General features: G+C 42.2%; 1 protein-coding gene across 4 annotated transcripts in view; it reads right to left on the minus strand.

The window, feature by feature from the left end:
* The window catches only part of LOC143036842 (phosphatidylcholine:ceramide cholinephosphotransferase 2-like), a 317,218-nt gene that overhangs the window by 46,392 nt on the left and 253,595 nt on the right, over positions 1–17,231 (minus strand). Inside the window, exon 1 of one of the 4 annotated variants that reach the window (XM_076204668.1) lies at positions 7,977–7,995. The exons of the other annotated variants lie outside the window; for them this stretch is intronic. The gene's annotated coding sequence lies outside the window, so the exon portion shown is untranslated. Of the gene's footprint in view, positions 1–7,976; positions 7,996–17,231 lie in introns of those variants that run through there. 4 annotated transcript variants of the gene reach the window in all.

Here is a 17,231-nt window from a genome sequence, read left to right on the forward strand (position 1 = left end):
TGCAAGCTCACTGGGAGTGATTATTCCGATTGCAGATAAGCGTCTTCTTACATAAACTTATCAACGTCACCACCTATGGGCAGGTTCGCGGGTGACACTGTGCAACAGGGAAGCAAACTTCGGCTCGAATGCGGTTTCGATCGATCCAAATCCCCTTCCCTTCCCAAACCCAAATACAGTCACTGGTCCACACCCATGTCGATATTGCTGTGTCACGTGAGGAAGTGACCATATACGGGCGATACGAAGATTCGACTTTCCTTTATTTTTTTTTATTTTTTTTTAACCTGGCGTGTGCAAGGTTGCAGTAGTTGTTACCAATTATCTGTAAGTTGCCAATGTAGCATTGTCCAAAGATTCCGGCCAATTATGCAGTAATCATCTCCACTCTAGACACCTTAAATCTGCAAGGAAAGAACGACTTCCTTGAGAAGATGAAGACCACAAGGCAGAACTTGATCCCACACGTCTGGATGTGGGCCGAGCACTGGACAGGGCGGAGGCGGGGCCGGCGGGATGAGGGGGCAGCCTGGCGCCGCATGACTCAGTGTCCTGTGTCGTTTCGTTCTTTCCATAACCTCACGATTGCTTCATTACGCGGTGGTATACTTTTACTCTGTTGTTCCAAACGCCAACGTTGTTTTCATATTTCTCTGTTTAGATCGTCCTAGGCAATGGTTTCCATGAGCTGAAACCTCTGAAATACTGAAGCAGTTTCGTGTTTGCTTTACGTCAAAGCGACCGTTTTGCAGGGGGTTGCGATCTTTACTTGTCCGAACCTGAACATTATTGGACAAAATACTTATTAACATACATCCTCGTCGGGACGACGCATTTGATAAATTTCATCATGTCTACAGCTTGAGGATTATGACCACCTCAGCGATGAGCTTTGAGGAGCATCATTGTTGCATGTTGTAGTCAAAATATAAATGTATACATACGGCTTATTTTCAATTTCCAATTTGTTACCTTACTAGTGTTTTCAACACAACGCATATGGGCGTGCACATACACATCGTGCATAATTATTTTGTTGGACTGTCAAATTCTGAATTTTTTTTAGGATTATACACTGACGGTCATTAACTATTTTAATGAAGCGTGTAATTGGATCATTGCTATTTCTTGTTTCCCAATGCCATTCCCTCCACTCCAACACACGGCTCTATTCTTTCTCTAGTTTGTTTTCATCTCTTGTCTGTTTGTTTATCATACTCGCTTTTTTGTATGCACCTGTGTATACATGTGTGTTTCACCATTGTCTTGCACTTGAGAACATTAGATATTGTACACTCCCGGATGAGAGCTGAGTTCATATGTAGACGGATGTGAGCACACACACACACTATCTCCTGGGCGGGGAACAGTGCTGGGTCTACGTGTACATGTGTCTAGTGGTTTTGTTTACTTCCGTTGGTTCCTCTCAGAGAGAGAGAGAGAGAGAGAGAGAGAGAGAGAGAGAGAGAGAGAGAGAGAGAGAGAGAGAGAGAGAGAGAGAGAGAGAGAAAGAGAGAGAGAGAGAGGTATACATTATTTGACGTCTCCATGAGTTTCCTTTGAAGTAGATGCACGATGCCCTTTCTTTCGCTGGACAAAATGGGCTATAGTTAGCCAGAACAAAATTCGCACGGAGCGTCATCGTAGAATACACAATAACCTCAAATCCAAAATTAAATCCTGCCCCTTTACTCTGAACAAAATCGTCAGACTGTCTCACACCAAGACGTACAGGAGTGGATCAAAGGGGTGAAATGGAGGCCACACATTGATCCCTCTGCTCATGAGCGGGAGGGCGGATTATGCTCTGACGTCATGCGGATGACGTAATAGTCTGCGTGATTTGAGCATGCGATGACAGTGAAGGCGGGCGCCACCGACCGTGAATTACCGCTGGCTGACGCATGCGGGTTTACTACGTGCGTATTCCAAGTCAGCCGCATCGAGAGAGCCGCAACCAAGGGCCGCAGTGAAGCAGACTGCGGAAACCTGCGACGGTTAGACCGCAGCCTGGGCGGCTCACGATCGTTAATGCGTTCATGGAAAGCAGTAATTTTAAAGCAGGGCGATTTTCTTTTCGTTGTTGTAGCCATTACCGTTCTGGCGTCGGCAGGACTTAGATATATCAAGACGTGGCCCACCTTCCGGCTGAGGAGTCCGGCTGAGCTGTTAGAGTAAGGAGAGTGAGAGAGTTGGAGGACAGCGAGAGCCGCCAGAGGAGAGGAGAGAGAGGGAGATGGAGATGATAGAGAGAGAGAGAGGAGAGGTGAGGGAAGCGAGAGATGCAAGGAAGTGAGGGAGAGCAAGCCTGAGAAAGGAGGAGAAAGAGGAGGGAGAGGATTACGAGGCGAGGACCCCGGCCGACAAGAGCGGAGACGAGAGGAGGAGAGATGCGGAGGATGAGGAGGGAGAGAGAGAGGGAAGGAAGAGGGTAGAGAGAGGAGCGGGGAGAGCGTTGGAGTGGAGAGAGAGAGGGAGAGAGAGAGAGAGATGAGGGAGAGTGAGGAGAGAGAGAGGGAGTGAGAGAGAGGAGAGGGAGGAAGAGGGTAGGAGGGAGGAGAGTCGAGAAGGTCGAGGGTTGAGAAGATGAGAGAGAGAGAGAAGGGGGAGGAGAGAGGGAGGCGAGGAGGTGGAGGAGGGGGAGGATGAGGGAGTGAGAGAGAGGAGGAGGGGGAGTAGAGAGAGAGGAGAGAGAGGAAGAGAGGATGGAGGAGAGGGAGGATGGGAGAGAGATGAGAGGAGAAGAGAGGATGAGAGGAGAGGGAGAGAGAGAGAGGAGAGAGAGAGAAGGATCGGACGGAGGAGAGAGAGAGAGAGAGAGAGAGAGAGAGAGAGAGAGAGAGAGAGAGAGAGAGAGAGAGAGAGAGAGAGAGAGACAGAGAGAGAGAGAGACAGAGAGAGAGAGAGGGGGTCAAAGAAAAACACGCCACTCACTGGGTTGGAGTGGTTAGGTCTGGGCTTCTCAGGGTCCCTCCCACCTGTTGATCAACCGAGACGTCGCGCGCTGTATTCGCTTTGGGATGACTCTCTCTCACTCACTCACTCACTCACTCACTCACTCACTCACTCTCTCTCTCTCTCTCTGTGTGTGTGTGTGTGTGTGTGTGTGTGTGTGTGTGTGTGTGATTCACCATGGTCTTGGATCACCTGTTGGACTCGTGATCGACAGTTATTAACCTCCCGGGTGAGCTCAGAGCTCGTATGACCGATCTATGGGTAATACTGTCACCTTACACGCACACACACCCCCAATTCCCCGCCCACGTGTTGTGTGTGTGTGTGTGTGTGTGTGTGTGTGTGTGTAAGGTCACAGCATTACTCATAGTCCCAATACATATGAATCATGAGCTCTCATCCGGTGAATCTCTCTCTCTCTCTCTCTCTCTCTCTCACACACACACACACACACGATGTATGATAATTAATGAGAACAAGTGTAGGACACTATGGGCGTCATTTCCTTCCTGTATACCACAATTAGGTCAATGCAATTAAGTAAATATGCACATACGAACACACACGCTTGCTCAAGCACACCAACAAACACTGGGGGTTCAAAGATTTCCAAATGTTGGATCAAGATTACTTAATCACCCTTCGTTGCCCTCAGGACTTGTAAAATTCCTACCCCATCCGTCATGTTTACTTGCGAAATTCCAAACAAGTGAAGTGTTGTGTTTCTAACAAGAGCACTTGTATGGGGTACAAAATTCCACATGTTGCAATGTTTTATAGACTTCAATGATACCCCTACGGACCAGAGCCACGTATCATTTTTCCTATCTGGAGATAAAAAAAAAGGGGGGGAGGGGCTGATCACAGTTTGATTCCCGCAATCTCTCCTTTGCCACATCCATGACATATCTCCATAGGACAGAAGCGCTGTTTTTTTTCTCACATGGTGATTATTCTGACAAGATTATGCCGTTTTATGTTTTTGTTGCCAGGTACGACACTACAGTGTTGAACACTTTAACTATCCTACTATATATTCCTAAGTTAAAAAGCACTTTAAACGACTAATAAATTACAACTTTTATAAAGAAACAAACCAAACCAGGTACATTTCATTTTGTTTGCATATCAAAACACTGTTCTAATAAAAAAGTAAATGAAAGATTACATACATGAAACTACAATTATACTGTAAAAACTGAAAATATTATCCCTACAAAATGTTAAAGAATACTGTAACTATCCTATAGAAATAATATAGAAATGATAAAAACCTGTTAGAAAACAAAATGTCTTTTGTACGATCCTCATTCATATCCATAAATCTCGTTTCATTGTTTCCAATGCTGAAAATAAATCAACATATCGGAATAAAAGTCTATATATTTTCTATCGATCCTAATTCCATTCTCCCAGTAAGTGATTCCCATTCCGATTCCTACACACAGCTGGTGGTTCAAATCAAACATTGTTTTGGTCACCCCTTAATTCCCAGTCTCGAAGAACGGGTTCATGTCAATGTTTTTGTCATCCCATTCAAAACTCAGATTCCTTCAATGTAGGCCGTTACGTGCTTTGTGATACAAACACCCTCTTGTCTTCTTAATTTGGTTCAATTGCTACCTGTCTTGACATGAAAAGGCCCCTTGAAATTTATGAAGTGTAGATATTTTGTCGTTCTTCTTCATTTTCCAAGTACACCGATCGTAATTTTTGTTCACTGTCTTGCAGGTTTCATTCCTCCATGGTTCTGAACGAATTTCTTTCCAAGTCAGCGTGTGCTTGAATATAGTGTGTGTGTGTGTGTGTGTGTGTGTGTGTGTGTGTGTGTGTGTGTGTGTGTGTGTGTGTGTGTGTGTGTGTGTGTGTGTGTGTGTGTGTGTGATTCACCATGGTCTTGGATCACGTGAGACTCGTGATCAACAACTATTTCCCTCCCGGAAGAGAGCTCAGAGCTCATATATGACCGATGTATAGGTAATGCAATCTTACACGCACACGCCCAATTCCCGGCCACGAGAGCTTGAGTAACGACTGGCAGCGCAGTGATACTGAAATTATTTCAGCCCTGGGCGGGATTCGAACCCGGAGCGCCGTAATGACATCCGGGAACTCTACCAACTGCGCCACGATTGTTTGTACATGTGTGTGTTTACCTAATTGCATGATACACATTAACCATCCACAGGCGCAGGAACAATTGTGACACCAGGGTGAGGTTGAGAGACTGAATCGAGCCCATATCAAGGCCGTATGCACTGGTTATAAGAGCATATTCTTCATCCACCACTACGCAGCTACAGTACACATTTTTTTCTGACAAACTACGGTGCGGTACATTTCAATACATAAACTGCTATAGACAATCTTCTGGAATAAAGCTTTATTATTTGTTTATATTGATGACTAAGTACAAACAGCACAACTTCTGAAACGAAGAAATTAATTTACAAATGTTGCATGCTGGACTAGTTTTTGCAATCTAATTAACAATAAAAAGTCTTAGGAAGTGTAATATTTTAACTTTCGGTCGGTAATACTGAGTTGCCTCCTCCCTAAACCTTATTTTATCGCTTCAAAGGCACTATGTGCGTGGAGTCCCGTCTCTTATTCTCATATTAGCATAATTATATATGTATGGGCCTACCTTGGGCTGTATAAGGAGAGAGAGAGAGAGAGAGAGAGAGAGAGAGAGAGAGAGAGAGAGAGGAGAGAGAGAGAGAGAGAGGAGAGAGAGGAGAGAGAGAGAGAGAGAGAGAGGGAGAGAGAGAGCGAGAGAGAGAGAGAGAGAGAGAGAGAGAGAGAGAGAGAGAGAGGAGAGGGAGAGAGAGAGAGAGAGAAAGAGAGAGAGAGAGAGAGAGAGAGAGAGAGAGAGAGAGAGAGAGAGAGAGAGAGAGAGAGAGAGAGAGAGAGAGAGAGGAGAGAGAGAGAGAGAAAATGGTAGGGCGGGAAGGACGGGAGGGAGGGAAAGAGGGCGGGTAAGGTGAAGGGGGAGAAAGGTAATGGGAAGTGAAAAGGGGAGAGAGAGAGAGAGAGAGAGAGAGAGAGAGAGAGAGAGAGAGAGAGAGAGAGAGAGAGAGAGAGAGAGGAGAGAGAGAGAGAGAGGAGAGAGAGAGAGGAGAGAGAGAGAGAGAGGAGAGAGAGAGAGGGGGGGGGAGAGGGATCATGAGAAGGCTCGTCCTATGCCGTGCTCGAGCACTTGTCTCGAGTCAATGGTCCACTTAGCGGATCTGCTGGTGTTTTTCTCTGTGGCCCTTTCATACTGAGCACTACTGGCCACCTGGGCGGGTGCCGCCCGCATGTGCAGTACTCAAGTACACAGTCGTGTGTGTAATCACGCACACACACACACACACAGACACACACACACAAGGTTATGAATGCGTGCGCCAGTGTCAGATCGTTCCCCAGTCCAGAGCAAAACGAGTAAACAAAAGGTTAAAGAAATAAGAAAGTAAAACAAAAATGCTTACAAGGACCACAATAAGACATGGTGTGTCTAGCAAGAAGTGAATGATCATAACAGAACAATCACATCTTGTCGGTTAAACCATTTGAATGCCTCTTCATGATGTGGGTCTTTGTTCTGGCTGCGCATCAAAAAGTTTAACAACACATGCCAAACGAATATATTGACTGGTATTGGAGCAACTTTCACGTGGAGGCACGTGTACATGCATGTATACATGAGTGAATGGATGCATGTATGCATGAATATGTATGGATGCATGTATGCATGTATGTATGCATATGTATGGATGCATGTATGTATGCACGTATGTATGCATGCACGTATGTATGCATGCATGCATGTATGGATGCATGTAATGTATGCATGCATGTATGTATGCATGTATGTATGCATGTATGTATGCATGCATGTACGTACACATATATATATGCATGCATGTATGTATGCATGCAGGTATGTATTTACACATGCAGGTATGTATTTACACATGCATGTATGCATGCATGCATGTATGCATGTATGTATGTATGCATGCATGTATGGATGTATGTATACATGTATGTGTGCATGTATGCATGCACGCATATATGCGTGTGTATGTATGTCTGCACGTTTGTAAGCGTTCAAGTATGTATGTATGTATGTATATATGTGCAAGAGCTCAGTAGTCGCCCTCTTCATGAAGAACCCTTTCGACTGCGCTAAGCCCTCCGGGGATGGCGACGTTCCTGCCTGCATGCTAAAAGACCGCCTGGCCCTGCAGGAAGGACCTTGTCCAGGCCCAGACCCAGAACGAGGCAGTTCTATCCAGCCAAGGTGGAGTCGACCGGACAATACCCCAGAATTAAACAGCCCCGCGTCAGCCCGAACATGGTATGCACAGATGATGGGGCAGATGACGCCTTGACGTATTCTGCTCTGGTCCCCCCCCCCTCTCTCTCTCTCCTTTCCACCCTCCCCTTCCCTTTTCGCTCTCTACTCTTCTCCTCCCTCTTTCTCTCTCTCTCTCCTTTCCACCCTCCCCTTCCCTTTTCGCTCTCTACTCTTCTCCTCCCTCTTTCTCTCTCTCTCTCCTTTCCACCCTCCCCTTCCCTTTTCGCTCTCTACTCTTCTCCTCCCTCTTTCTCTCTCTCTCTACCTTCCTCTCCCTCTTTCTCTACCTCCCCCCTAACTCTTTTTCCCATACAACTCCCATCTCCCCCCTCTCTCTTCCCTATGCAATCCCCCTCCCTCTCTGCCTAATACCTCTCTCTCTCTCTCTCTCACCTTATGCTTTCCCTTTCCCCCTATCCTGATATATTAGGAATAACAGTAGAGACAGCACGAATGTACTAGCCACTATCTCCATCGTCCAATGAGCCAACACGACCCATATCATGTGGCTCGTAAGGTTATCTTTGTGCCTCTTACTCTATAGAGGACTGATATTCTATGTGACCTACGGTGGCGCATGTGGAAGCGGGCTGATCTCGCATTCGCCTAAATGTGGGTTCGAATCCCACACTTCTCTCCGATTCCTAGCAGTCCCAACAGTCCCCAAAACACATACCAGGGCTTCGGTAGCAGCTACTCAGCGCCTCCTTCCGCAGGCTCCTCGCCCACAGTGGCGCTCAGAGATGTGCCGTTCTACAGTTTCGTTGCGCCCAGGAGGACTCATCAAGAACGACAAGGTATGGGTCCGGCCTCTATGGGTGGTGACCACACACTGGCCCCGTTGTCATCACGAGCCTATCCTATGGGAGGAATCTCAGATTCTTACGGGTTTCTTTGAAGGCGAAAGAGTTCTCCAAGCTAGGTCTTGTATGTCAACAACCTCACCTGACAGTTATCAGGTGTGCCAAAAGGTTTAACTGTGACGCAAATTCCATCACAATTTTAAATTGTAAAGGATATATATATATATATATATATATATATATATATATATAATATATATATATATACATACATACATATATATATATATATGGTTGACGAGTTAAACACCATATGAGGACGGAGCCTTGAAAAAGCTGTAATAAGCGAAACGTCGTACAAATAAAGGCTCCGTCCTCATATGGTGTTTAACTCGTCAATCTTGTCGGCAACTGCCACTTTCATGAAGAAAAAAAAAATAATAATTATATATATATATATATATATATATATGTGTGTGTGTGTGTGTGTGTGTGTGTGTGTGTGTGTGTGTGTGTGTGTGTGTGTGTGTGTGTGAAAAACTTATTCTCAATGTTTAGGACGCACTAGCATAGCGTAGGTGGCCCCTTCTCGAGTAGAGTAGAGCAAACCAAAGCAAAATTAAATTTTGCTAAGGTAAGGCCTTTTCTAAAAGGCCCTGTTGAAAGCCCTTCGATGACGCCAGCGACCCCTTACTGCAATATGATTGGTCAAATGTGTTTTAATATTCTATCCATGGCCAATCATGTAATTCCTAAGATGTTAAGTACAGCCCTAGAGGGAGGGGCCTAACAGTACCGAGGTATACTAAAAGTTGAAAAGAGAAGGAGGATAGTCTTGTGACAGCTGCCCTAAGATCAGGTCACGTAAGGTAAGTAGCAACAGTTAACTCCCACAAACATTATAAACAAACACTCTAGCACATTTAATAAACAAAGAAACGTATACAGCTGGTTTGTTCTCTTACCCTAGTGTCAACCTAAGTTCGCAACCTCCTAGAGTCATAGCCCGAAGCGTAACACACAAACACACACACACATTTATATATATATTTATATATATATATATATATATATATATATATATATATATATATATATATATATATATATATATATGTATGATGCTACCCAACCTGAAGAAACACAGCGATGGGGAAACCCAGCTTTACACAACAATCTCTTGGAGCAGAGAAGTGTGCGTGCATTTTTTGGTGGAAGGACTACCTACGGAATATTTTACACACACGAGATTGATTTCTCACAAGTTGTTTGCCTGAATACTGTTCAGCTGGAAGACTGTTTACAAGCTCGTTATCTTTCGTTTAAGGTTTTTTGAGTTTCATTTGTTTTTATCCCGCGTTTGTGTTCCTATATTCGGGCTTCGTTATTCAACCTGTACAAAACGCACCATCTCTTTACATAGTTACCTGACCTCACTATTACTTTAACCTTCTCCCCACCCCCATATACCTATTTCTCTTGCACTTTCACTTTTCCCTCTCTCTCACTCTTACTTCCTCTTTCTCTCTTTTCTCTCGACTTTTACACCTCCTTCCCTCCATTCTCTTTGCAACTTTAAACCCGTCCAGAGAATACCTCACCCTCGACCCAGTCGCTATCAGTTTACATCTTACTGCTCCCCCTATCACCAACCACCACCATCACCTCAAACAGATTTCTGCTCCAACCGCAACCCTACGTTTCATCTACACCATATCGCTTCATCCTACGACGTCGATAATTCAATCCCTTTCAGCCATACACGGGACCAACCCAACCCATCCCACCCGACCCCTTCCCCCTCCCACACCGACCAGCGTGATGATGACGTGCAGACTTGACGTCACTATCTGGCTATCGCATTTCTTCACCCAGCGGCAGACAGTCGTCTCTCGGCAGACAGCCACAGACCGCAGCCTGCCAGCCAAAGCTAACAAGGAAGACAAGCCAGCCAAGTCCCCCTTTGTCCTCATTAGTACATTTTTTTTTTCTCGTCGGCTGGCCATTAGTTGAGAAATCATCTCGTATGACGAGGGCGTTCTCTTTTCCCAAAAACGTCACGGGATTTGTGCTAAACACAGTTTCAAATTCTAACCTCAACACAAGTGGGGCAGTACTTTAAACATTCTGTTCCGGCTATGAAGAGGGAATTTTATGAAGTTGAGGGGCAGTATGACCCTGGTCTTGAAAGGGATTTCAATAAATAGAGACCCCGTTCCCTGCCAATCAACCGTATAGAGTCCCCTGTTCACTTTAAATAATAAGAGAGAGGGATAAAACACGATGGTATCTTTATTGTGTGTGTGTGTGTGTAATATATATATATATATATATATATATATATATATATATATATATATATATATATATACACTGATTTATCTGTCCTTTTTGTTTATTGTAATGTGTATGTCAAAAGTACGAAGTAACTTGCTGGGGAATTTCCTAATCTTGCGGGGTTGGGCACTAGGCAGATATGCGATTTCTATCTGAAAAACACCCAACGAATCTTCTGGACGATACACAGGCACCTCTTGAAAGAGCTAATCTTCTTCAGTTCTAGTACGATGCTTGATCCTGCATCCATTTATATATACGACATCGAGCCAATGGCTTTACGACACCTAAATCTAACAAAACTCCAACAAGAGGAGCAAAGACGCTCAGGCACTGGGATGGCAAAGGTAATCAGTGGTAATATTATTACCGTAGTGATATCACTACAGGCTCCATCCCCAACTTTTATGTGACTAACATGAAGATAAAACTACACCCAACTTCCTACCGAACAATGCTACACTTACATTTGAATGAATAAATAAATACACACATTAAATAAATGTATAAGCAAATGGATAAACGAATAAATATAAAAAGATAATATGATTCAGCCTCAAACTCCTCGCCAGTCCCATGACGAGTACAGGATGATAAGATCAATGGGGAGGATAGGCCTAAGGTCAGGGTTAGGGGAAAAAATGCTGGGAATTCCGTTCTCAAAGGCCAGGATCCCACAATGGTGAAGCCTCGTCTCACCCAACAACTTCGGATTCAGAGCGAAACCCCCCTTAAGATAAATAAATGACAACTAAAACAATAACTAAATAACATATAACAAATAAATAAATAAATAATACAATTCAACTCGTTTGACACTGCAACAACACAAGGGTCGTATGTACAGACCACAACTATCGCATGTATTGTCTTGTTGTGGATATTTTGTTTCGCAAGTGTGAATTGCGACAACTCATGCACAACACCCGGATGCGGGCATTTCGATGTCATGAGACCCTCCTGTTTATCTAGTGGATGGTCCAGCTAAAAGAACATTTCCGCTGGTCAAATGTCGCTGCTGAGATATACACTTTTTTCTTCGAATAAGTGTCCTCTCATTTCAATCAACAGTTCTTATATTTTATGAGAACGAAATGCCCCAACGATCCTTTACATTACTTTATATTCTTGTTTAGTTTCCATCAAAGCTTTCATGCTGCTCATGCATTGGGTATACACGCCTTAAGTTATTTTTCTATTTTATTAAATCTTTTTGCTCGACGACACGTTTACTTCTACTTTTATTTGATCAGCATGGATTGTCACTCTTCTGTCTTATCTATCGTTTTTCGGCCTGAATACCAACTCTAATGATCTGACCTTTATCATGAGGTATGATCCTTCACGTTTTCCTTGGCAATAACCGAGTTTAGTGACAATGTAAACATGTTGGTCTTTGCATTCAAGTTATCTACATTCCACTGTCTCAAGACCCAGAAGAATATAAATATGATAAAGGAATCTTTATGATACATCAAAAAGTGGGGTTGAACTATTCTGCAGAACTGCAGCAAAAATATTGATGGGTATCACATTCCAATCTTCTGAGATCTCTACAGTTAAGTTCTTTCTATTTTATTTGCCTTCTCTTCAAGCTCATTCAAATGTCTTCAGTACATCTGGAAAGAATTGCAAAGGAACCACAACATCGTGTGCAGGCTTGTATTTTACATATACTGTATAGTGCAACATTTCACAAAGATATTTCAATTTTCATCCAACTTTGTCCAAACGTGCATATGGAGTCCAAAACAAGTTTTATTTCCTCCATAACTGGGGAGTGGAAGGCAATGTACATGGCGTAATATAGTTTCTATATGTTTTGATAAAACTATTCTGTACTGCTTTTGATCATAAGTATCACTACCCATGTAGTGGTACACCTGGTTGTTTAATGAAATCAGACAAACTGAGAATCGTTACTTTCATTCCCTAATTACCGTTTTACTCTGCCCCAGTCATAATTTTGTTTACTCTAATTTGTACCCAGACTCCATTCAATAATTGCATCCATGAAATATATATCACGGGAAATATATTAAAAAATTTCCATACTGAAAGACCAGATTAAGATATTAAGTATTCACACCTAGGCCCAAAAGCAACAAAAGCCTAATTGATTATCTTCAACCACTTCTGGATACACAATACAATTCAAACTACCCTATCTGGAAAAGAGGCTAAATAATACCCATAGTAAAACAAAACATACCACCTAAAATTTTTGCATCCTACAGACCAATCTCATTTCTATTCACCATAGCTAAGCTGAAAGATTATTATTAGAAGGAAATACGAGTATAACTAAACTACCATCATGCTGGGTAATTTTGACTGGCATCTAAGGGTTCTCCTTTAAAAAATTATTGACGGTGTTAACTTCACACCAATAGTCAAAATCATCCCGCATGACGGTATTCACCTCCCCTAACCAAGAGGATTCAAAGACGGCCACGCTACCAGCACATTACTGTACTCACAAACATCACTCACTCACTCATTCAGTCACTCACTCACTCACACACACACACACGTACAAAAAATTCACCAGAAAGAACAGTTATGGTAATGTAGCTAACGGGATAAGCAAGACATTTGAATACAGATTTTCAAAACAGTGAAAACATGGCTAACTTCTTAGGAGGTAGACATTGTATAATAACCCAAAGTAACCAAATTTCTGAGACAAAAAGACGATAGTGGCGTCGCACAAGGAGCAATACTTTATCTAAGCTATTCAACTTCCTAGCAAGTGATCTCCCAACACCAGATCCAGAACATAACACTAATGCTATCATCTATATAGAAGACCTGACTATCACTTCTCTAAGCATAAAAGTCAATATATCAGGTAAGAACAGCCAAGCCTCCTTAGACAAACTAGAGCGATGGATCAGAAATATCAGAATCCTAAAATTCTAGATCTTACTTTTAATATTCACATGATATTCAGCCCACACATAACAGATCTCACAGTGAAAATCAACAAGAAGACAAACCTACTAAAATCCTTTGGACAACAGAAGAAAAATAATTAGTCTGTAAACAATTTTTAAAAATCACTCATGATTACGCTTCCACAGCATGGTTACCAATAATCAGCAACTCCAGACACTGTACAAGCCTCACCAAATAAAGCATAGACAATAATAACAGGTTGCACCAAACCAACCCCAATAATAACATTTGCACACAAAAATCAAAATCATACCGTAGGATTTGAAAAATGATAGACATACAATTCTAGATCTTCAATTTCATTCACCCACACAAACACGTAAAAATACCAGCAGTTTACTTACTACTTTGTGTACAGTATCCAACCATCTGTACCACACAAAATCACATTCACACTCGAATCATTAAACAAGCTCTTTAAGACAGCTCACCAAACTCAATACAGTACTTCACCGTAACCTGGCCCCTACAGACATCAACCACACATAAACCTTTCTCAAGATAAGCATGAACTACATGTTTATATTCAGGACATCATTCATCTCTACAATAATACCAACACAGAACAGACCTCTCCTAGATGCAACCACCACACAGACACTGAGCACCTCATCCTACACTTATCCACACTAACAATCCCTAGACAATACAATATTTCCACCCTGCGTGGTTGTAACCAGTTACCTACAAGCCATGGGTCTCCTGCAAGAAATACCTAGGGTACTAGATTGACTGACTGCACCCTAATGAACTCCCATCTATCCAGAATAGAACAAGATATTCTATGTAACATAATAAACACTGCAGTAAATAAATAACCATGTACATGATCCATAAAAACTCAGGCGAACAACTCCATACCCAAGTAAATTGTATTACTCCTTTTTTTCCATTCAGGCTAACTGGCAAACTGCAACTACCCAATTCTCAAATACTTCATGGTTTAGAATATATCCATGTCCTCATCATATCAATGAAATTCTCCCTCAGATTTTCTACTTTCGACTATTCTCCATTTTCCTTTCCTTTAAAAACAATAGTGATGGGGAATTGCAACATTTGGTTTTGCCCTCATTGAGTATAAGTCAAACTGAACAAGAAATAATAATGTTGGAATTTTGAGACTTGGTATATTAATTTACCAGAGCATAAACAAATAGGTCCCAGAAGTTATCTTAAATTGTACTTCGGATAATGTAAATTCATACTACTAATATATATATATATATATATATATATATATAATATATATATATATATATATATATATATATATATATATATAAGACAGAGAGAGAGATAGGGCAAGAGTAGAGGAAAAGAGAAGATGAGAGAGAATGGGAGAGGAGACAAATGAAAAAAAACAAGACAGATAGAAGCGAATAAAAATGAAAGAGAAAAAAAAAGAGGGAGGGAGAGAGGGAGCGGGAGAGAGAGCAGCTTGCTTTCACAACCTGACTTTCATCGAAACGATTTCCTACACTTCACTACCATTTTAGCAGAAACATTTCTTAGTGTCGTCGGACTTCATGCTCGCGTGCCACCAGTCCTACAACTTTCTAGTCTTTCAACGAGCCAACAGCCAGCGACTCGCCAGGCATACAAAGACCACCTCAAAACTAACTTGTGTAACGAGAGGAACTTAGACATTTACTGCAGCCAGGCTGTCTTGTTCAGCTACCCTCGACCCTTTCAGTAGCGATGAGGATCTAAGAGAGAACCTCAATTGGTAAAAATGTATTAATCACGGAGAGCCATTCAAGGAAATGCTTACGTCTACCTCGTCCTTGACTTACTCCTTATTACTCTTCAGAGCCAGCCAACCCCTTCCATAAGAATATGGTACGTGTCTTGTTCTGGTCAACTAAAGAAATTTTAAACATCTGCGCGGTACAGTTTCTACACCAATCACGCCCGTGCAAGTGGGTATTTCCTTGTTCTTCAACTATGCTGGCTTGTGTCGGGCGACTTCATTCATTTGCATGGGATCCCTTTGACCTTTGTCACATAACACATCGGCTGATAAAGTCTGCTCCATTACAACCACATCACTTGTTTTCGAATGACAATTAAACATGATGTATCACCAGAATTATCACCTATCATCACATATTTGGATATAGAAATAAACAAGAAAAGCAAACAAAATGAAAAAAAAAACACAAAAATTCCGATTTCACCCCACATTACGTCATCTGAAAGAGTTCTGTCGTCACTCGAGTAGAAAACACGATTTTCCTGTCATGGCTAGACCAAAGGGCAGCAGGCAGGGACCGTACTCAGTCTAAACTCGTTTATTGAATAAAATCACTTGGCAATATCCTAAATATAATTTAAAAAAAAAATCTTCCCACCCCCGGGCACATCAACCACAAAATTAGAATCGCTGGTGAATTGTAGGGGACGAAGTAGATCACAATCACTACCATTCACCCAAGCAGCCCCCCCAGCATGGTGGTGTTCTGAAGACTTCTGCTCCGGTCACTACCCAGGAACTCCAGTGACGAGCACATTTCTCGAAAGGGCAGTACAAGAAAGGGCAGCATTCCTCTAACATTTCAAAAATGAAATCCGCAATACCAATGCGGAACTGGTAGCATAAAAAGTGACTGCAACTTCTTTTCACACACACACACACACACACACACACACACACACACACACACACACACACACACACACACACACACACACACACACACACACACAGTCATGTAAAGATCACGAGTGGCCATTACATGGAGGTCATGATGAAAAGACTCGCCCCCTGGTGGTTGCCCAACCCGGAAAATTATGTATGTATGTATATATATATATATATATATATGTGTATATATATATATACATATATATATATATATATATATATATATATATATATATACTGTATATCGTGGCGGTTCGACAATTTTTTTGGCTGCCGTTTGTTTCTCTCTCTCTCTCTCTCTCTCTCTCTCTCTCTCTCTCTATATATATATATATATATATATATATATATATATATATATATATATATATATAAACGTTCTCGCCGCATAGGTTCGAGTCCTCGGGCGTACCACGTTACAATTTCTGCATGCGCCTATATGGCTTAGAATTGAAGTGCATTGTGGTTGATAAAATGTATCTCTAATCACTGGGACCCATTCAGTGTTGTACATATATATATATATATATATATATATATATATATATATATATATATATATATATATATATATATATATAATAGAGGACACAAACAACAGCAACCAAAGTTATTTCGAACCGCCACGATAAGACAGGAAGGCTCAACAGTGGCTTTTCCCAACAGATAAACAAGTGCTAGGGACTATTCCCCCAAAGCCCGAGCCCTACTTCCTCCCCACGCGCCTCGTGTCTGGGCGCTATTCATCTCAGTTGTGAACTGGCGACAAAATTGTCTGGTCTCGGCACGTACAGAAAAAAAAGCAAGTACCTTAACATGTTTAAGTGGCTAAATACTAACTTGTATAGCAATGACGGTATTCATATTCTTATCTTAAGGTATATACTCTTCAATATTAAGTTACCCCCAATACCAACCGTCTTGAGCAGACGACACGCGCAAACGTAAACATGCACACATTCGTTCATCTATACACGCACACACGCATCCCTGTGAGCTCTTCCGCCCGCCCGCACGCACGCATGTACACACGCACGCGTTCACGCACGTAGACATTAAGATCCAAAGACAGTAACCATTCTATTAGCCATGACTTGTCTGAAGTTTTGGATAGGTCAAAGGATGACGTCACTTAATAAAAAATACCAGAGAATACTATATAGTTTGACATGCCCTGGACCTTCAA

The sequence above is a fragment of the Oratosquilla oratoria genome, chromosome 21 (assembly GCF_046742065.1).
Source record: "Oratosquilla oratoria isolate Oo_2021 chromosome 21, ASM4674206v1, whole genome shotgun sequence".
NCBI lineage: Eukaryota > Metazoa > Arthropoda > Malacostraca > Stomatopoda > Squillidae > Oratosquilla > Oratosquilla oratoria.